The sequence below is a fragment of the Gorilla gorilla genome, chromosome 13 (genome assembly GCF_029281585.2).
Source record: "Gorilla gorilla gorilla isolate KB3781 chromosome 13, NHGRI_mGorGor1-v2.1_pri, whole genome shotgun sequence".
Classification (NCBI taxonomy): domain Eukaryota; kingdom Metazoa; phylum Chordata; class Mammalia; order Primates; family Hominidae; genus Gorilla; species Gorilla gorilla.
Window position 1 is genome coordinate 35,744,350 of NC_073237.2, and position 23,375 is coordinate 35,767,724.

Below are 23,375 nucleotides of genomic sequence, written 5' to 3' on the forward strand. Positions count from 1 at the left end.
TGTTTCACAAGTGTAAAGTTATCTTCAAACTCATGAAGTTGTATACATTAAATATGTACAGCTTTTCGTATGCCAGTCCTACCTCAAAAAAGTGCTATTTCTATTTTTTAAGGGCTAGGAACTCTAGGTATCTGGAATCTTATACTTTTCCGTTTTGAGGATTGGGATAGCAATAGTTTTTTGAAAAGCATCAGCAAGACATCCTTATTGATTATGCATCATAAGATGACATCTACAAAACAGCAATACTAAGAAATCAGAACCAAAGTTAGAAGATTAGAAGATAAATCATGTGGGAAGCTGAGTTTTGAGATTTTCTTGGAATAAAGTCTGGCCCCAAGGAACTGTATTGTAGCTTTGATAATGGTGAAAAGATTTCTTTAAAACTTAGAAATATTATATTAGAATTTTTTTTCTGAAAGTCATCAAAGTTTTTGTACTCACTAACAACCAAATTTACCAGTAATGAAAGAAGATGAGATGACCCGCCAAGAATTTCTCTAGGTGTTTTACAGTCATTTCTCAAATATCTTTGAGTTGAGAAACAGCTGAGTGAACACAATATCGAAATTTTCTTTAGATCCAGGGAACCTTCCAAAGCCGACTGCCACATATTGTATGATTTTGTGCATATCAAAGATCCACCATTCCCAAAATCGCTGATCTGTAATATTTTATTTTAAAATTATTTATTCTATGTATTTATAGATTCACACATTTATTTACCTGATTAATTAAATAAATATGTAATGAGTTTTTCTAAGTAAAGTACTGTTGAGGCACCAAGTTTGTGGTTGGGTAACAATATAGCCAGAGCTCCAGCTCATCTTAAGTTTGCATGTTTATCAGGAAAGCAAAATATAGTCAAAAGATTACTGAAATAAATATAATTTCACTTAGTAATGACAGTTCCATTTATTGAGTATTTGATGTGCAAAGCCCTGTTCTGAGTGCTTAGTTGTATTGACTCAGTCCTCACAACCATCCCTTTAGGTAAATGATATTGTATCTGATTTTGTAGATAAGGAAACTAGAGCATAACAAGGATTACAGCTTTCCTAACATCATGCAGTCTAGCAAGCGATGCACTCTAGATTTAAACTCAGTAAGTCTGGATATAAATCTTGCGCTCGAAACCACTCTATTATGAAAAATTGACAGGGATGAAAACTTCAGGAAGCCAAACAGAATATCAAAAAGCACTGCCATTTAGAAAGAAGTATTCATTTGGAAGGGGCATTTAAGCTGATACCTGAAGAAGGAAATGACTAAGCAAGGAATGGAAAGAAGATTGCTCTAACAGTGCCAACAGCCCATGTAAGGGCTTTGAAATAGAATGAAACTTTCAGCACAGATGGAGCCTGGTGAGAGAGGGAGAGCAGGCCACAAGGTGGGGCTGGAAAGGTTGACTGTGACAGGTCAGGCCAGGCCTTTTAGATTAAACATTAAAAAAATAAAGGTTTTTTTTTTTTTTTTTTTTTTTTTTTTTTTTTTACTATTCAAAGCACAACAGGAAGTCATTTGTGGAAAGACATGATCCAATTGATATTTTAAGATAATTTTGGTTGGAAGGTAGAGAATAGATTGAAAGGGCAGGAGCTCAAGAAGAAAGACTAGTTAGGAGACCATCAGAATAATCCAGGAGAAAGGTAACAGCTTGGAGTGGGGGTGACAGTAATAATGATAACATGTAGATGGATTCGGGATGCTTCTGGGCAGGTGAGAGAGAAGGAGGAACTCAGGACATCCCAGGGTATTGGTTTCTTGGTTTGGATTTCTGGTTTATGGTGTTACTGCCTGATCTTCCTACCATTAGAATTACTATCCTGAATTATGATATTTTCTGTCAAAAACCTGTGTTAAAATTACCTATATTAAATGAAATTACAATGGATTTTTTCATTAGAGCAGTTTATTAAATGACTGTAGCATAAAAGGCTTTAATGAATATGAATATGGGCAGTTGTAAATGGAACACAGGTGGCCAGGGCTCAAGGGATTATGTGAGAGCGTTAGACAGTATAGTTGAAGGTGAGAGTGTGAATCCACTGAAGATATGTGCTGAATCTGGACTAGTATGTGAAGTTTGCACTTTCATCCAAGATATGCAGAAATACCAGTACTCATATAAGCCTCTTTCTTTATCCATCAGTCACGCAACAAATATTTCTTGGATACTGGCTTGCTTTGTCTTAGATGCTCTACCAATATTGTGAATATGAGATAAAGTAAGCAGGAATAGCCCATGCCTTCAGATAGCTTCAGCTCTGTTGTTTCTCACTCAACTATTTCTGCCACTCTATCGCATTTTTAATGATTTGATATTTTTTGGTTAAGGAACATGTCTGCACAATTGTTATCCGAATGCCATTACTGTATCTTTTAATGAGAGATAGTGTAGCAATTCTTATTAGCTCACACTCTGAAGTCAAACCACCTTGGTTTAAATGTTAGCTCTTTACTTGCCTGGTTAGTTAATCCTTCTGTGCCACAACTTTTTAACTTTCAATTGGGATAAAATAATATATTTGGACTGTTGTGAGAATTAGGCATGCAAATAAATGTAATGTACTTAGAACAGTGCCTGGCATACGGAAAGCATTCAGTAACCGTTAATTATCGCTATTATTTTGCTAATGTTATACAAGACACAATAGTTTTGTGTATGTGTTTGTTTGTGTGTAATTTAAAGAGATAGAGTTTATAAACGTATGTTTTAAGACCAAACAAAATATGCCATCCACTTAAGAAAATGTGTAGCCATAGTAGAATTTCAACTTTTAAAAGTTTTAACACAATGACAATTTTTAACTTGATTAACCTAATAAAAAGACAAGGATATATGGCTTTCACTCTTGGGTTTTCAAAAGATTAAAGCAAATGAAATGCCAATATCCAATTATGTACCTCTCTAAAAAAGGCCAGAACAAAAGGAAATGTAAGTCACCAAAGCAATCCAGAATGAAGTCCTCGCATATCTTAGAGCCACCACCACCACCAACACCACCAACAACAACAAATGTTTTAAAAGCAGGCAACTTAAAAAAGAAGAGTCAAAATGCCTTCTTTTATTATTTTATTACTGGATTTATTTATTGAAGAACAGGCTGTATGCGTTCTATACTAAAATAGGATTTAGAATTTAGTGTAGTAAAAATGTAAGATTCTCTTTTGGTATGGTTTATGACAACATGTTTCAGGTGGCATCTATAGAGAGAGTCAATCAAGTAGTACTGTCATTGTGCTTTTTTTTAAGTTGGAAAAATGTTTGTTTTTAATATTAAGAAGTTCAGTGAATGACAGAGTCAAATTATTCATTGAATATATTTTTCCTATGTTCCTGTCTTCTCTCTATTGCTCTAGCGAATGGTATAGCTAATTTGCTGTCTTAAAATTTGGCATCATATAACTTAATTTTTAATATTAGCATAACTATTTTATGCTATTAAAATTAAGAATTTATAAAGCTATTTTATTATATTATAATTAAAATTGAATTAATGGCATGTTTCAGTTTTTCTATTCTAATGGAAAAGTAATATTAAATAAATATAAGTTCCAAGGAAATGTCATTTCTATTATGTCATTTTGTTAGAAATATCATATTATTAATTGAAACAGCTAGATTTCATGTAAAATGCCTTATTTAAAATGTTATTTTTAAATGTATATATATACATATATATCTGTGTGTGTGTGTGTGTGTGTATATATATATATACACACACACACACATTTTTTTTTTTCTTTTTTTTTGAAATGGAGTCTTGCTCTGTTACCCAGGCTGGAGTGCAGTGGCATGATCTCGGCTCACTGCAACCTCTGCCTCCCAGGTTCAAGCAATTCTCCTGCCTCAGCCTCCCGAGTAGCTGGGATTACATGTGCCTGCCACCACACCTGGCTAATTTTTGTGTGTTTAGTAGAGACAGGGTTTCACCATGTTGTCCAGGCTGGTCTCAAACTCCTGACCTCAGGTGATCTGCTCGTCTCAGCCTCCCGAAGTATTGGGATTACAGGCGTGAGCCACCTCAAAATGTTATATTTTTATAAACTTTTGTATATTTAAAACTTAATATTAATTTTATAAACTTTTGTTTGTTTAAAAGTTAATATTAATTAGGGAAACAGATTATATTGCATTTTAATAACCATCCTTTCAAAAAGCCAAAACAACAAATAAAAGAAAGAGCAAGCTTTTATTTAGAACTTGACTTTTATTTAACAATCACGAAATATTGAAAATAAAACACTAAATCATCCAACTTTGATCAACTGCAATGATTACAGGTTTCAAGTTTTATTAGGTACCATTGCATTCAATTTAACCTTTGCTCCCACTACTTCCATGTCCAAAGCCATTCACTTTTGAAACTTTAAAGGCAGTGATAAATAATGGAAAGATCTGTAATCGTGAGAAAATAAATGCATCACTTTCTAAGCCTCAGTTATATATTTGTGAAGTGGGATAATACCGCCTTTCTCACATAATTTATTTCTTGAGGAATAAATTAAATAATGTTTTTAAAGCACTAGGTATCATATCTAGGTACATGGTAGGCATGTTATTTCTCTTCTTCCTTCTGTAACTGAAAAGAAAAAGCATAATATGACAGAAGATGCGGATTACATATAACAATTCAAAATATTTGGTCTACTGAATGTATGAGAGACCGTCTTTCCCCAATGTAGCGTAGACCATTTCTGTAGGTCACATTCTACACTCTCCAAAATATTAATGGAGCTTCAAGTGAGAGGCTGCCGATCTCTTGGATGATCCTTTAGTGATGCTGTGTTATTAGCCTTATGCAATCATCCAAGAAGTTTAACAGCCAGACCTTTTGACCATGATGAGTGCTGCATCATGTGTTAAAGCCTGTGTTGTGCTGTGTGTTAATGCTCTAGACTACTGTATATAAAGTATCAATAATCATAAATATCTAAATAAATTAGAGGATTCATTTCCTTTTGAGAGAAGATGTCATATAGTATATATTTTCTCTGGAAAAGTATTCTCCCTTTTTCCCCACCTTGAAATAAAGTGTGAGAATCACTATAAAATGTGGTGGAAAAAGAGAAAATGATAAAAAATGTGTACCTTTTTATTTCAAATCTTTTATCTGAAACACTTGTAGAGACATAATTAATAACAACAGACTATTTCTACCTAGAAACATTCAAATGTAGGTTGATATTTTTCCTTCTAAAACTTCAAGTAGCACTGAAAGTTCTAGGGAGATTGTTTCCTTTGTTTTCAAATTATTCCTAGAATATCACTATAAACCTAAATGATATGCTTACTCCAGTTTGAATCAATTTAAAGTATTGTTTATCCTTAAAGATTATTACGTGTATTGTATAAGAAGTCAGCAGAGCCACAGTTATTATTTTATAAATTGCATTTACATATTCCTAGCCTTGAAGTTAGAGTCACATTTGTTTGAATGAGGAGTAATTCATGCCTGTTTGTAGTTTAAAAATATTAATCCTCTATAGTTACTGTTACAGCATGTTCACCTCTCTTTAACATTGTTTTCTCTCTTCACCATTATATCATGAAGACTATGAGACTGGATCTGTATTTTTTTTTAATTAGGTTTACTGACTACTTTAGATTTTATTGACCATACTAAGCATACGGATGGATTTTTTTTATTTTTTCTTTTACACATGGTTTGGGGGTATCTTTTGTCTGTTAACTGCTTGAAAATACATGTTCATCAAATTCCTGCTTTTTGTCTTCTGTTTGTAAACGTTATCACTTACCTTGAATTGTGTCGATTAAAGTATTGAGGGTATTGCTTCTTACGTTTTTGTTCTCAGTCTTTTCCCAGCTCAGTTGAGCTACATCTACCAATTCTTATGAAACTGATTTTTCATATTTTTCTCTTTTATCCTCTAAACAATATTTATGATGATGATGATGATGATGATGATGATGATTGAGACAGAGTCTCACTCTGTTTCCCAGGGTGGAGTGTAGTGGCGTGATCTTGGTTCACTGCAACTTTCGCCTCCCGGGTTCAAGCGATTCTTCTACCTCAGCCTCCCAAGTAGCTGGAATTACAGGCATGTGACACCACAACTCACTAATGTTTTTATTTTTAGTAGAGACGAGGTTTCTCTGTGTTGGCCAGGCTGGTCTCAAACTCCTGACCTCAGGTGATCCACCCGCCTCGGCCTCCCAAAGTGCTGGGATTACAGACATGAGCCACCACCACACCTGGCCTGAACAATATTTATTCTATTACTAATATCTTTCTGCTGTTTCTCTAAATCATTTTGGTGAGAAGAATCTAATAAATCACATGATCTAGGATTACATCTGGGCCTGGCTTCTCATCTGGTGTTATCATTTAATACAGAATGTGATGCCCCATCACTGTAAACTTTGATTTACTTTTTTAGGAATTACAGCTTTGATTTCTTTTATCCATTATTTTATTATTAACCCACAAAACTCTGAAGGAATTTCTACTTAGAAAATTGTATTACTTAAACTCCCCTTTAAAAACTACCCTACAAACACAATGCTATTGTAAGTTTTTTTTATTTTATTTTATTTTATCAAAAAAAATTTTTTTTTTATACTTTAAGTTTTAGGGTACATGTGCACATTGTGCAGGTTAGTTACATATGTATACATGTGCCATGCTGGTGCGCTGCACCCACTAACTCGTCATCTAGCATTAGGTATATCTCCCAACGCTATCCCTCCCCCCTCCCCCCACCCCACCACAGTCCCCAGAGTGTGATATTCCCCTTCCTGTGTCCACGTGATTGTAAGTTTTATCAACACATTTCACCCAACTTCTTTATCCACTCACTTGACCATTTAGTTTTCTAATTAGAAAAATAGTCTCCTTTTAATACTGTTTATCGTTTTTCTTCTTTTGCATTCATACTCTTTACTTCACCAACATAACTTATTTTTCACATCCCTCAAATAATATTGAGTCTTAGTTAAAATTGTTTTCTTCCAAGGAATTAGGAATTTCTGGTTTGTGGGTTGTAAATAAAATGTACATTTCTTCTTCCTCAAAGATATCATGTATCTAATCTATAAATATGATCATAAACAAAAGATCTTATGAGGTTTCAGGATTCTCTCCATTGTAATGCTAAAATTCACATTTCAAATAAATAGATCATGGCTTTAGTTGAATAATTTTCACATTCCATATATATTTTAAAACACTCAATAAACACTTTAGACATTCAGAAAGCACTTTAATCAAATTAAAGATATGGAACTTAAAACTTATAATGAGTAGGAAACAGCACTTTATTTCATGGAACATACAACTTATAATTTAAGATTTGTATGCTGAGATATCCAATATATAAGCCAATGGTGGCAAAGTGTGACAGTGTACATATCTAGTTGATTAAATGAGATATGCATATGAAAGTGCCTATCACAGCACTTGTTACAGTGAGTTTCCAATAGAGTTAGAGTTGTTTGCTGTGAATTTATAAACTATAAAATAAAACAGGGCACAAAAAAAGTGAATACTATACAGATTTAGAAGACAACCAGGCATTGGAGAAGTTGAAGCATTCTCAGGAAAGCAATGATGCTGCAACATATGCAGAAATTTGTAAAATGCAATGCAACCATTCTTGGTGTTTTAGGGTTTTTCTGCCTAGTGTCCTACTATTCTGCACATATGAATGCTCCCTTTCTTGCTAAAAGTGGTTGCCACTTTCTTTCTGTTTCCCCCTAATGGAAGTGTAGCTTCTGATTTCTTTCCAGAACCTAACAGGACATGTTATTCAGTATACTGAATTTATTTGGCTATAAAGCGTCTTTTCCTCAAAGTGAGTTATAATACCTCCGAACAAAAGACACAAAGCGCATAATAAGAAATATATATATTTAATTTCTGATAGTAGCTTTTAGAAAAATTGAAATGATAATATAATATTTATAAATCCAACACTTAAAGCATGAACTTATATGACTTCTCCTGTGATAAGGAAATGCTCATGTATTTATGTTCCAATCTTCTATATGTGCCTTGACAAAGTTATACTTCTTAGTTGAGTGCTACTTTTTTTTAACTCTTATTTTAGGTTTGGGGTACACATTCAGGTTTGTTATATAGGGAAATGCGTGTCACATGGGCTTCTTGTACAGGTTATTTCATCACCTGATGGATAGGCATAGTACGTGATACGTAATTTTTTGATTCTTTCCCTCCTCCCACCCTCCACTCTCAAATAGACCCCAGTGTCTGTTCTTTGTATCCATGTATTCTCATTGTTTAGCTTCCACTTATAAGTGAGAACATGTGGTATGTGGTTTTCTGTTCCTGTATTTTTTTTTTTTTTTTTGCTTAAGATAATGGCCTCCAGCTCAGTCCATGTTGCTAAAAAGGTCATAATCTTTTTCTTTTTTTATGGCTGCATAGCATTTTGTGTTGATATGTACCACATTTTGTTTATCCAATCTGCCATTGATGAGCATTTAGGTTTATTTAGGTCTTTATTTATTTAGGTTTATTTAGGTCTTTGCTATTATCATCAGAGGAGCACCATCTTTCTACCATCACTTTTTATTCTATACTGACTTTTTTTGTCACCTAAAGAGTGAGAGATTTATAGGAAGGGTCAGGGATGTGCAGAGGGGAAAGGTTGAGCAGACGTCCATGGTGCTGATTCACTGAGATTTGTGCCTGAATTTAACATATGTGAGGCTTGGAGTAATGGGCATGTAGAAAAGGGATGCTATACAGTTATCACCCTACATATTTGTGTATGGGAAACATGGGAAAGTGACAATATGCAGCAACAAAATACTCATCTATCTTGCTTATCATTTTATTTCTCTTTTATCAAGTAGATGGGAGAAAATAATGCTTTTTTTGAAAAGTTTCTTCCCCAGATAATTGAAACTGTAAAAGTTTGAGTTGCTATATAATTTTATACTGTATATACTATATAGTATCTTGTTATTTTAGCAAGCATTTCTATTTTATTTTCTATGTCTCCCTGAGGAAGATTCATAAAATGTAGGAAATGATAGCCATTCATTTGATTAGTTAAAACCTACCATATTGCATATTAACTTATCAGATGGATAACCATCATTTCCTACATTTTATGGCTCTTCCCTGGGAAATCTATGAGATATAAAGTAAGGATATTTGCTAAAATTTGGTTAAAGTAGCCAGCGGTAAAAGCTAAACCCTCTACTTCTTATAATTTAGCATCATGACTAGAAAAATGATTTGATGTGGTAATGCACATAAGAAAACATTTCATTTACAAGTTATTTGGTTTTTATAATCCAACAGCCTTTCTCAGTAAAATAACATGCTATTGTGTGGTTTGATGTTTTGCAGTATGTCATAATCTGGGGTCTATTTTAGTACCTCGGAAGTCCCAGACAGACATAATTTTCATTGCTATATTGCACATTTAACAAAAGCTATTATAACAGCAATATATAGTCAGGTATTTTTAAAAAGGCAGTAGAGTGATAATAAAAATTTCATAGCTAATCACCATCATTTTACAAAGACATATATTGCTCTGAATATTCTCTTTCACCCTCTTGTTATTTGTAGGAATTGATGAGTGCCATCAGAAAGCTGTATCATGAGCTGCCTGCACTTCTAAAGTGTCCAGTGGATTTTTAATCACATGAGGTAAATGCCAAATTTATTTCAATTGTATTTTCAGGATGAAATGAAATAGGATTTTTTATTTTAAAACTTATTTTTATTATACCAAGGAAGTGGATAATTTTATTTAATCATATATTTAATTAATTTAATCAAATATTTAATTAGTTCCTCTAATTTGTGTGCCCCAAAGTGACTGGAGGAGGTTATTGGCATGTTGACAATCCACTGCTGGGTTTATAAATTTTTCTCTGTAAAGCTACTATATATGTGATGATATGTTTCTGACAGTCTGTATACTGTTTCTCTTTGCTTAATGTCATTTTTATCCATTAAAACACCATTTTAGCATGTTCTAATATACATTTGAAAGTGCGGTGACTGAAGATGTTTCTTTATTAATACATACAATAAAAGTCATGATTTAAGAAGTATATAAATTTAAATTTATATAGGAGGTACTGTACATTTTAAATGAAAGCTGAGTTCCTTTTCTTTTTATTTCCCCCACTAGTACTAATGGCCCTCACGGTGGCTTGTGTATGTGTGATGGGAGTGACTTCCTTTTCTTGGAATGTCTTGTTAGTTTCTTTATCTTTGCCTTCTCTGCTAGTGACCATTTACCAAGCATCACAATGGGTATTTTTGTTTTTGTATTTTCATATTTCTTCCAATTGTTGGAAACTATATTGTGGCATTTACAACTGGTGTTTTCTTTTTACTACCTGAAATTACATAGAAAAAAAACAAAGAAACCCAGTGGTGCCCAGGAAGATTAAGTTTAGCTCATAACTGTTAAGAAATGTCTTATTTAATTGAACTAAAGAAAGGTATATGGAACTGCATCACTTGTGTCCTCATGAAGGCTAAGAAATGAAGCACTAATACAAAATTTTCTTCTGAAAAAAAAGAAGTTTTCTAAAAAGGGAATATGCTTGCTTTCAGCCAAGTCCACTTGTCTCAAACAATAACAGCCAGGAAGCAGGGAGTTGTACATAGGTGATTACCCAGGTAGGAATGGTGAATACACACATAGAAACACAAATACATGTACACATTAGTCTAGGATGGGATCTTGGGGTTCAAAGAAAACTTGTATTCTTCATATGCAGAAATATAGATTAAAATATAAAAAATAAATATATTTCAGGGGTAACTAGGGTAAATTAAACAGGTACAAAATATACAGTATTGGTCAAATTTTTTAAAAAATTAAAGGCATCATTGATAAAATTTAAATTGTGAACTGCACCATGAGGCATATGGTTCATAATTTCAAGAGTCTCCATTATGTTAACTTGGATGAGATAATAACTAAAAATTGACAGTCTTGTGAAAAGAATTAGGGGAAACTGCTAATTTGCACAGCACAAAACTGCCTGTCATTTATAGGGCTCTTCCAATCAAAAAGAACATTTAATGGCACTTAAAATATGATAAATTTGAAATGATTTCAAGACACAGTGAAATGTAATTGCTTTTTTGAATGTATCTGAGAATACTCTTTCACAGTTTCTTTAGTCAGCTTAAGTAATCCTGGTAAATTAAAACCTTTTTTTCCTGCTTGAATTTATGTGACATTCTACAATATATCTCTGATTGTGAACCCAATGGACACTAGTTGTTTTTAGATGTACTTTCAGAGCATATAGTTAGGATGTTTTTTTTTATCAGCTGAAAGTGAAACACACATTATTAATCTAAGAAATTATTAGAAGTTATTTAAAAATTAATATTTTGTTTCACTTTTATGGGATTTAAAAAAAATCAAATCCATATGCAAATTTTTCTGCACTGAGAACTTTATTTTAACCAAAGTTTAAGGCAAGTAACATAAGGAGAGTGAAATGATAGGTCAATATCCTCTAGGTTCTTGTTCTAATTATGAAGTTCATTTTCACTTCCACTTTCATCCTCTTCACCCCACAGCACTGGTTCCTTTTCTTTTGCCTACAGATAAGATTTCATTTAAAATAAGAAAAGGAGATTTTAACCTTCCCCTACTACCACTCCACCTCGGGTACTGAATTATTTGCCTATTATTTTATTGCTAATCTCCAAGAAAAATAAAGGTCTTTATTTCCTCAAAATCTTTGGTGGGGTTTTAAAGATTATTTTCTCAATTCTAAAGCCATCCAGAATATTAAAAAAAAAATCCATTATATTAGTTAAGAGCTAGAAAAATTGTGAATATAGCAGAGACATTTTATGTTGTCCAAAGAGTCATAGGTTCACGTTAAGAAGGTGTCACCAGTGTGATGACTAACATGCACTTGGAATGTAGATGACAATACAGGCACATTGAACAAGCTGTAAAATAGGTAAGCAGTGTGTGTAGAAGAACATGCCCAAAACTGTTAGCTCAGTCCACAGTTGAAGAAGAACATTTATAAACCCAAGGATAACTGCCCAGAGCAGACATCATAATTTGGGAATTTGAAGGTTTTTGTGTTTTGTTTTGTGTTGTTTTGTTTTGTTTTGTTTTGTTTTGTTTTGTTTTGACAGAGGCTCACTCTGTTTCCCAGGCTGGAGTGCAGTGGAACAAACTTGGCTCACTGCAACCTCCGCCACCTGGGTTCAAGCAATTCTCATGCCTCAGTCCCCTGAGTAGCTGGGACTACAGGCATGCAGTACCATGCCCAGCTAATTTTTGAACTTTTAGTGGAGATGGGGTTTCATCATGTTGGCCAGACTGCTCTTGAACTCCTGACCTCAAATGATCCACTTGCCACGGCATCCCAAAATGCTGGGATTACAAGCGTGAGCCACCGTGCCCAGTGGGAATTTGAAGGTTTGAGAGGATTAGGTATGACTTGTTTGGAGAAAGTAAGATTTAAAAGTGTAAGAGATGATGGTGACTCTCTGTAAATGTTTTAAATGATGTCAGGTGAAAAGGAGATTAGATTTTATAGCTGTGGTTCTAAGGGAGGCCATCAGACATTTGGATGAAATGTGACCCAATATGAGAAAGGTTTTAAAAATAATATGACATGGGTTTAGTTAAAGTGAGAAAAAACTGTGAAAATTACAATTTCTATATAAACAGAGTGGGCTGTTACATGAATAATTGACTACTGACTCTAGAGATAATAGTTGGTGTGTTTGTTTGATCAGCCAAGTGCTTCTCACAGAGCATGCATTTGTCAACCAGTGTTTGAAGAAATAACACTTCACATCTTTTTTATTATTCTATAAGTCGTTGATGATCTTTTATGTGGAGAAATAGCCTTTATATACATTTTATTTAATACTAAGTGATACTTTTTAAGCTATATGTTTTCTTAATTTAAAGTGATTTTAATATAAAGAATATTTTTTTAAAAAATGCTAGAATTGTTGTATTTTCATTCTGTTACTAGGATATGAACCTGAAGCCAACTATGTACTGTGCTTAAACATGTATTAGTTTTATCTAGCTGAGAAAAACTGACAAAAGTAAGGCCAAATATTTCAGTGGTTACAATCCCAGATCCAGATCCAGTATTCCTGGGTCTCTACTTTCTGGATATGTCTCTTTTGCAATTTATATGAGGTCTCTGAGGCTTAGTTTACTAGTCTGTGAAAAAAAGGATAAAAGTACTGCTCACCACATGATGTCATTGAGGCTCCTAGTACAACCAAGGATGGTAGGAAAGAGTGATTTCAAATAAACTATTACAGAATATATGCTTTGCCATTTAACTGACCTTGAACTAGAGCCTAACAATTATTTAGTTCACTAGGAGTACATTTTAGAGCCATTTTAAAGCATAGATTAATGTCAAATATTTTATGGGTATTTTACTTATTATTTTCTATTGATACAGGGTTCTAGATTGGATAAAGTGTTGGCCATTAATCAGACTTCTTTTCATGTATTGGATAAAACCGGAGTTATTTTCAAAGGAAAGTCTTGACATTGGTTGTATATATTTCCATTTGTATGTCTCTGCAGAAGTATAATAGTGCATGTTCAGGTATATATTCTGATTAAGCATATCAACTTCTGAGAAGTTACCAAAATTATGCATGCTTTCAAACCCATGAATACATTCTTAAAAAGTAACACTAAGCCGGGCGCAGTGACTCACACCTGTAATCCCAACATTTTGGGAGGCCAAGGAGGGTCGATCACCTGAGGTCAGGAGTTCGAGACCAGCCTGGCCAAGATGGTGAAACCCCGTCTCTACTAAAAATACAAAAATTAGCCGGCTGTGGTGGTGCATGTGTGTAATCCCAGCTACTCAGGAGGCTGAGGCAGGAGAATCGCTTGAACCCGGAGGCGGAGGTTGCAGTGAGCTGAGATCGCGCCATTGCACTCCAGCCTGGGCAACAAGAATGAAACTCCATCTCAAAAAAAAAAAAAAAAAGTAACACCAAATATCTATGGTCTGGTACTCATCATAAAATATATACATCATAACTTCTACCAGCCAATATTGATCATCAATGTAGGTGTCAGAAATAATACTGAGGAATGATTGCCTGAATGATATGAATCATTTTCATTCATCTACATAGCTTAAATTTTACCAATTGTTTAAACAAGGCTATTAAAAGCTTTATATTTTCTCTATAGAAGTGCTTTCACTAAACCAAAACTTGAATCAATGCTATCAACTTACACTGATTTGTATTATAAATGCTGGAAGTTCATGCTTGCATTTAGTAATATTATTCATGGTGTAATTCATGGTGTGTTTTTCTTCATCCTTTATGAAGTTTCTCCATTAAGGAGACCATGGTACATATTTTCCTTCAGTCTCACCACTCCAAATAGCAAGGTTTTTTATGGCAACTCATTTATTTTTAACTTATGATTCTATTGGATCATGCAATAGATTTATTTGCATGTGTGTGTGTGGAATACAAGGAATTTCAGAACTAAATCTGTTGCACATATTTGGCATGTAAACATAATCTAATGGCATACATGGTAGTGAAACATAGCTGCTCTGAGATCAGTCTAGGTATGGAACCCATATCTTTTATTTAGATCTAGAGTAGATTTGATCAGGTTTCCACTGCATTTTTCTCTTCAGTGTTTATTTTATGGTTTTGTTCTGAAGATTAACACTCTTGATAAATGTCAGCTATTGTCAATATTAAGTTCTCAAGAAGCATCTCTTTTTCCACCACCTTTTTTGGCCTACTAAAACACATTTTCATGTGTTTAGTTTAGTGACTTCTAAAACACATTTTCATGAATGTATTTATTTGCTAAATCTTTATTGAGTACCTATTGTGTTCGCTTATAACTCATATATATATATATATATATATATATGTAAACACATACATAAATAATACAGATGAAGTCCTTGTTGTCATCCTTATGTTCTAGATGGGTAGTTTTGGTATGGAGTCCGTTAATAATAAAAATATGTGAAAGAAAATATAGAGTAATAAGTGCTCAGTTAAAAGTAAAGCAAGGTGAGAGCTTGAAGAGCTGGCTACTTTGAATTGTGTTCTCACTGTAGATATATTTTAAGCTGGGACCTGAATTATAACAAGGTCAATATCTGGAATATCTGTATAATTACTGCAGAAAGAGCATTCTGGGAGACAAAAAAATCTAGTCCCCAAGAAGAGGATATGATGATCTCATTGGAGAGATTCCTTGGTTCTGTGCGATAGCCATTTGATGAAAATTTGTGTATGTTTCTCTCTTTTCCTTTCAAACTGAAAGGCCCTTCCACAGGAGAAGCCCAGTCATCCTTCTTTCTAATACATTCTTCTCCTTTTTATCTTATCTCAAAATGTTAAATTGACCAAGGTCTTACTCCCTATTCTCTCTCTGACTATTTTTCCCTTGAAGGCATCCAATCTGATCGACCTAAAATCGACTATGTGGGCTTAAATTGCGAGTAGTAGGGGTCTCTCAGGCTTCTAACCTAGACTCTGGTTCCAGCCCCATTTATCACAGCTCTCTATATTAGCATTTAGGTCTCAAAGACTCTTTGTCATTGTTCCTTGCAGAAAGCTCCCCTAGGAGTAACAAAAAAAGCAGTACTGTGGGCTGAGGAAGAAGTCCAATCATCCTAGATTCCCTTAGCCATAGTCTTACCTAATTTCTAGTAGGTACTAATTTTATCCCTAGCATGATTTTATCTGTTTTAATTTTTTTCTCACATATTTTTATCCTGCATCAAAACCAACTTATAATACCATCCCAAATCCTGTTAAGAATAAAGCAGGACACAATATCCTCTCTCGATATAAATATTTAATTTCTTACTTCTCTTTACCAAATATCTCATATTATCTATAGATAACATTTTTGTTCCTCATGAATATTGTTGTATCATCAGTCTTAATAAGGGACTTAAATAACTCAAGCCTTTTTAGGTATAATAATTCAGATAAAATCTCAAGTTGATTCTTCCAGGAATATTGGTGCACTTTTTGTGTTTATCTCAACTCAACCCCATACTAATCCTTATGCATTTTTTCAGCAGTGCAAGACTTGTCATGACTCACCAGTCATCTTCAGCGTACGGCAGACAGGGGAAGTGAAAGGAGCTACAATTAAAAATAACCTTTTTAAATGGTTTATGTGTTCTTTATATACCCATATATATTTTCAGTCACTTATATTTTGTTGAAAGATATTAAAATATTATTAATACATACTTTGGAGATATGAAGCAGAGGAACTTATTCCAGTTTTTGGTTTGCGTTTTCTTTAGGGCCTTTCCCAGTATTTTGCTCATGGTAAGAGTTGAATTGCAGTGAATTATGTTTGCCTTTGTTGCATGCCATTCTCACAGGGCATGCAGGATATCTAATCAGAATACAACTGCAGGCCGGATGCGGTGGCTCACGCCTGTAATCCCAGCACTTTTGGAGACCAAGGCAGGTGGATCATCTGAGGTCAGGAGTTCAAGCCCAGCATGACCAATATGGTGATACCCCATCTCTACTAGAAATACAAAAATTAGCCAGGCATGGTGGCCGGCACCTGTAGTCCCAGCTACTCAGGAGGCTGAGACAGGAGAATTGCTTGAACCCAGGCAGCAGAGGTTGCAGCAAGCCGAGATGGCACCACTGCACTCCAGCCTGGGCAACAGAGTGAGACTCCGTTCCCCGCCAACAACAACAACAAAAAATACAACTGCACCTCAATATGTTAGCAGCAGCATCTATTTGTCAGCAGAAAAGAAGCTTGAAATGAATTTAGATGACTTTTTTTGGTCTGACAGTTATAATTCCTAATCTATATTTATTTCCATATCCTCCCAGTTACAGAAGATAATAGAGAAGAAAAGTAAAACTCCCTTGAACCCTCACATATCTACCCTTGATGTGTGAAACTTTGTTAATATTCTTCTATTTACCTCTATGAAAGCTGCATTTTCCCAAGGAAAGGCTCATTTTTGCTTACTCACAATGTTGGAAATCAAAGTCTTTTTTGCTGAATGATCAGAAGTTTAAATGGTGATGGATCTCTTTGGAAATAGGTGAACATTGTTTTTGTTTCAATATTCATTCAGCAACTTTTATAACACTTGCCATGTGCCTGGCACTATTTTAAGTACTTTGCAATATTTACATAATTAATTAACATTATAGCCCTACAAAATGAATACTGTCATTGTCCCCATTCTGCAAATGAAGAAACTGAGGGCTAAAGAGATTAAGTTGCCTAAGATCACACAATAGATAAGAACAATATATTACATGCCAACATGTATTTAGCAACAAAGGCCAACAATAAGTATTTTCTGAGAGCATATAGGCAGCAATGACAGTAATGTGGTCACAGCAGAATAAAAAATCGCCCTCTCTCTGGTTTTTTCTTCAAAATCTCCTATCACTTGATAGATTACATGAGGAGGTGTGACTTTAAAGGTGGGTAAAAAGTTGATAAATATTAACATTCTAAGTCTGTGTCAGGAACAATTTAGACAGAATAATAAAAAAGCATCAATTCCTTTTGCTTGTAGCCTAAATAATTGTGCCACTCGCTCCAAATTTTCCCCTCAGAAAAGGATACAAGTAAGATTAATCTCAGCAGGCCTCTGGTAAACCGATTTGCATTGGGCCCCGCTCTGGATTCTGATTACATTTTGCCCTACTGTTGTGTGACACCTAGCATCCTTGGAATCTTTTTATGACTCTGAGTGCATGCTCCACATGTAATTTACCATAGCATTAAAGAAGTTCAACATCTAATTAATTCACCAATCAACTGTCAGAGCCTGTGATCTTTTCCTGGTTCACTGTTGAGTTCCCTGTGGGAGAATCAGTATTCTGAAAGTGCCATTTCCATTATGCTGTGTGTGGTGTTTGAGCAAAGTACTAAGTTATGCTGCTTGTTCATGGAAAATATGCCATCCTCATGAGCACCTTGATGACTTTGTTAAAAATACCTCCTGCCACCCCTATTCTCTTGTTCTGATGAATACTGTGGCTCCATAGTACAAGGTTTTCACGGCACCACAAATTGAAAGAAGGAAAATCAGCACATCTCATTTTCCTAACCTGTGCATGTCTCTTGAGTTTTTCTGTTTTTTCCTTAAGAAACTCTATCCCATTTGGCTTTTTAAAAATGTAATTTTAAATCTATCATTTTTGAAGATTTCCATGTCTCAAATTTTTCAAAATGGGGACATTTTAAATGCAATAGAAATATTCATGGCCACTTCATGTTTCAATATGTTTACAGAATTATATCCAGGTTAACATTTCTATGAGTACTTTCACAACAAAAGAGCAATAGGAAGGAAATAAATAGTGATTATAAAGTTGTAGAATCCATTTATTTGTGATTAATATCTGCTTTGATTAACCCCCAAACTTACATGCTTAATACAACAATCATTTATTGTCAGTGGGCGGGTCAATGGGCAGGCAGTTTTGATGATCCTAGATTCAATATTGTACCTGAGCTCACTTACTCACATGAAGTCAACTGTAGGGCAGGCCAAGGCTGGCTACTCCAGGATGGCCTCATTCACCTATTTTCAACTTTCTGACAGATACAACAGGAGTGACTGGGTCACATATCTCTCATCATAAAATGGGGTAGCTTAGACAAATTCACAGAATGGATAGCAGGATTTCAAGACAAAGAATAGTATTTACAACTTCTTGAGATCAGTGCTTAGAACTGACCGAGCATATATATATATATTTTTTCTGCATCTTATTGGTCAAAGCAGGTTACAAGCCCATCCCAGAAACAAGACATAGACAAATAGACTCCACCTCTGGATAGAGGTAGTTGCAAGGTCACACTATAAAGGCAGTGGTGAGAAATTGGGACATTTTTGCAGTCTACAACAGTTAACTACCTGGCAGAGGTTAATGGTCATCTAGATTTGCCCCAGGTTTAGTTTTTGCAATGCTGTATTCATTCAGTCTGGTTGCTCAATCAAAGACAGCTCTCCTTCTTAAGATGACAGAAAAGGTAGCATCAGACCAGAGATACAATACATTCTATATTCATCTCAAATCTTTTATTTTTGATGCTACCTCTTTTTTATTGGTTTTATTGACTATGGAGGGAAACAAACATTTTAAAATATATGATGGGTAGGTGAAAGTATACAATGCATAACCATTATGCCTAGAATCTAGTGTAAGGAAAAAAAATTAACATATCCTGAATTAACAAGTATGTTCTTCCTTAATCCAATCCCTTTCTCTGACTTCTCAGAGATAACCTTTCTTTTGAATTCTGTTATCATTATTTTGCTTTTTATTATGATTTTAGGCTACATTTTTACCAGTGTATGTTTACTGTGAGATATATAAATTATAAATTTTTGAAATGTACATTGATGGAACCATACTGCTTCTCTGCCACTCAGCCACAGCTTTGAATTTTGTATTTTAGCTGAGGTAATTAGTCTATTTAAATTTGTTACAAATGCTACCATATTTTTATTATGTCTTCACTGTTATTTTTGTTTTTTATTTATCTAATCCCTTTTATCTTTGTGTATTTCTTAGATATTTTGAATTAATTATTCTCATTCATATTTCTGTTCAATTAATAACCATATTTTAATTTCTAATATAAACACTAGAAAAGTTATGATGCATAAACTCATCAAAGTGTCAGTTTTAATCTTTACTCACTTTCACAATAATATAGGTGCTCAAAATAGCTTAACTACAATTATTTTACATGCAATTTTTATATATTTTTTATTACAGTTTTTAATCTAGATGACAACTTCATTTTTGTTTAATATACATGAATAAGCATATTGGTCACTGACGTTGCTCATTATTCCTTTTTATATCTAACATTTTTCTTCCAGGATTATTTACTTCCTCCTGCAGAACATTTAAAATGTCTCTTTGTAATTATCTATTGGTAGCAAAAGCTCAATTTTTGTTTGTCTGTGAAGGTCTTTATTTTATTCTCCTCATTGAAAGTCATTTTTTTAAGTATATGATTGTAAGTTACCAGTTATTTTATTTTGTTACATTCAACCTATTACGACACTGGACTCTGGTCATCATCTTTGCAATTCAGAAGTCAGCCATTGGCCAAGCATGGTGGCTCATGCCTGTAATCCCAGCAGTTTGGGAGGCTGAGGCAGGTGGATTGCTTGAGCCCAGGAGTTTAAGATCAGCCTGGGCAACATGGCAAAACCTTGTATCTACAAAAAATACAAAAAAATTGCTGGGTGTGGTTGAATGCACCTATAGTCCCAGTTACTCGACAGGCTGAGTTGGGAAGATGACTTGATCCCAGGAGTTCAAGGCTGCATTTAGCTATGATTGTGTCATTGCACTCCAGCCTGAGTGAGATTTTGTCTCAAAAAAAAAAAAAAGATAAAAAAGGAAAAAAAAAGTATAGAAGTCAGCTGTCAAGCAAGCTATTGCTGTCTTTGAAGAAGGAAATTTTTCCTCCTGCAATATTTAATATTTTTTCATTGGCTTTAGTATCATGCATTTGTACTATATGTCCAGGCATTAATTTCCTTTAATTTAAATTTTTTGAATTTTAGGTTACTTAATCTTCATATTAATATCTTTCCTCAATTCTGTAAAATATTCAGTCAGTGTCTATCTGTATATTACCTCTATTCATTTTTCATTCTTCTTTTCTTCTGGAAACCCAGAGAAGCTAAAAGTTAGTGTCAGTGCTATATTTCCACTGTGGATTCTAATATGTCCTTAATTTGTAGTCTCCAAATTAAGTTTTATTTAATATTTAAAATTGTAGCATAATTTTAGACCTAAAGCAAAGTTGCAATAATAGTAACAAAGAATTTAATTTACCTTCACCCTCTTTTGCCAGCAGTTAACATTTTACCACATTGCATTGTCATCTTGCTGTCTTTATGAAACATTTAGGGAAAATTTGAGGCATTATATCTCTTAACCCTGAAGATACATTCATATGATTTCCCTTAAACTAAGAATGTGTTTTTCATAACCATAGTATAATTATAAAAATCAGGAAGTTAACATTGATATGATACTGTTAACTAATCTACAGGTATTGTGTTAGTTTTCTATTGCTGTGATTACTCCAAAATACAGTGGTTCAAAACAAAACAAAACAAACACTTGTGGACAACCTCCCCCCCCTCCCATCAAAAGACATATACTAGTGGATTGTATTAAAAGATAAAATCCAAATATATGCTTTCTGTAAGAGACACACTTTAGTTCTAAGGACGTGCATAGATTGAAAATGAAAGCTATTCCATGCATATAGTAGTTGAAATAGAACAAACATGGCTATATTAATATCAGACAAAATATATTTTAAGTAAAAAATTGTTAAAGGTTAAAAAAGGACATTATATAATGATAAAAGAGTCAGATCACCAAGAAGATGTGATAATTATAAAGATATATGCAGCAAACATCAGAGCTACTAAACAGTTGAAGCAAACACTGACAGAATTAAAAAGAGAAATAGAAAGCTCCACAATAATAGTAGGAGACTTGAATTTTCCACTTTCAATAATGGATAGAACAGCCAGCCAGATCAGAGAAACACAGGACTTGAACAACAGTATACACCAATGTGACTTAACAGTCATATATAGAACACTGCCCAACAATAGGAGAATACACATTTTTCTCAAGTGCACATGGAATTTTCTCTAGGATAGACCATATATTAGGTAATAAACAAAACTTAATAAATTTAGAATGATTAAAATCATACAAATTATATTTTCTGATCACAATGAAATGAAGGTAGAAATCAATGGCAAAAAGAAAACAGGAAATCACAAAAATATATGTAAATTAAACAATACACTCAAACCACCAATGGGAAAAAGAAGGAGTCACAGAGGAAATTGGAAAAAATATCTCAAGAGTAATGAAGATAAAAATGCATTAGATAACAACTTGTGGGAGGCAGTAAAAGCAGTGTTAAAGGGAAGTTTGTAGCTATAAATATTTATAAGAAGGAAGAAATATCTCAAATCAACCATCTAAATTTACATCTTAAGGAACTAGAAAAAGAAGAACGAACAAAACCCAAATCTAGAAGTAAGAAAATAATAAATATTACAACAGAAATAAACAAAATAGATAGTAGAAAAACAATAGAGAAATTCAACAAAACCAATAATTGGTTCTTTGAAAAGAGCAAGAATATTGACAACCGTTAGCTAAACAAACTAAGGGAAGAAAAGAAGATTCAAATAACTAAAATTAGAAATAAAAGAGGGAATATTACTACTTGTTTTACATCAATGAAAAGGATTATAAGAAAGTACTACCAGCAATTGTATGCCAACAAATTGGATAATCTTAATGAAATGGACAAATTTGTAGAAACATGCAATCTACTAAGAATAAGAATAAATCATGAAGAGATAGAAAATCTGAATAAACCTGTAATTAGTAAAGATATTAAATGTGTAATCAAAACCTTCTCAAGGAAAAAAATAAAAAAGCCCAGAGTAGATGACTGCACTGGTAAAGTTTATGAATCATTTGATGTAAAATTAACAGTAATGCTTTTCAAATTAAAAAGAAAAGAGTTCTGTTGATGGGTGGTGGTGATGGCAGTAAAAAAATATCAGGGTACTAGATGCCAATTAAATTATACACTTAAAAATGGCTAAAATGGTGAATTTTGTTATGTATATATTACCAAAATTAAAGAAATAAAAAACAACTCGAACAAAACAAAACACTTATCTCACATTTTTTTTTTGGTGGGTCAAGAATCTGGAGTGATTTAGTTGAATGGTTTTGGATCAAGTCTTTATGTATGGTTATCTTCAAACAGTTGTCACATAAAGGCTTGCCTGGGCTTATGATTCATTTCCAGAATGGCTCACTCATGTAGCTGCTGTTTGGAGAACTCAGTTCCTCACTATGTTGATCTATCCGCAGAGTTATTTGTTGTCTATCTTCCTCAGTGTGCACGATGTAGGAGAGAGAGCAAGGGTGAAGCTATTTAATTATCTAGTCTGGGAAGTGACATCTCTATTTCTACCACTATCTATTAGTTAGAAGTGAGTCACAAAGTACAAATCACACTAATGGATAGGGGAATTAGGCTTATCTTCTGAAGGGAGAAGCATCAAAGATTCTTGTATGTATTTTAAAACCGCGTAGACATTTTTTTCAAATTTTCCTCCTTGTCCCTATAACATTCATTATAGTAAATAGAAAGCATAGGATCACATGTCTCTTTAGTGTCCTTTAATCTCAATCTCTCTTTATCATGCATGATAATGACATTTTTAAAGAGTGCAAGCCAGTTATTCTGTAAATTACCTCTCAGTTTGGATGTGTCTGATGTTTCCTTATGATTAGATTCAGTTATGCGTT

General features: G+C 33.7%; 1 long non-coding RNA gene across 1 annotated transcript in view; it reads left to right on the top strand.

Annotated features, from left to right (window-relative positions):
• The window catches only part of LOC129524727 (uncharacterized), a 926,434-nt gene that overhangs the window by 538,957 nt on the left and 364,102 nt on the right, over positions 1-23,375 (top strand). Inside the window, exon 3 of the long non-coding RNA XR_010130189.1 lies at positions 9,570-9,650. This is a non-coding gene — a long non-coding RNA (uncharacterized lncRNA). The remainder of the gene's footprint in view (positions 1-9,569; positions 9,651-23,375) is intronic.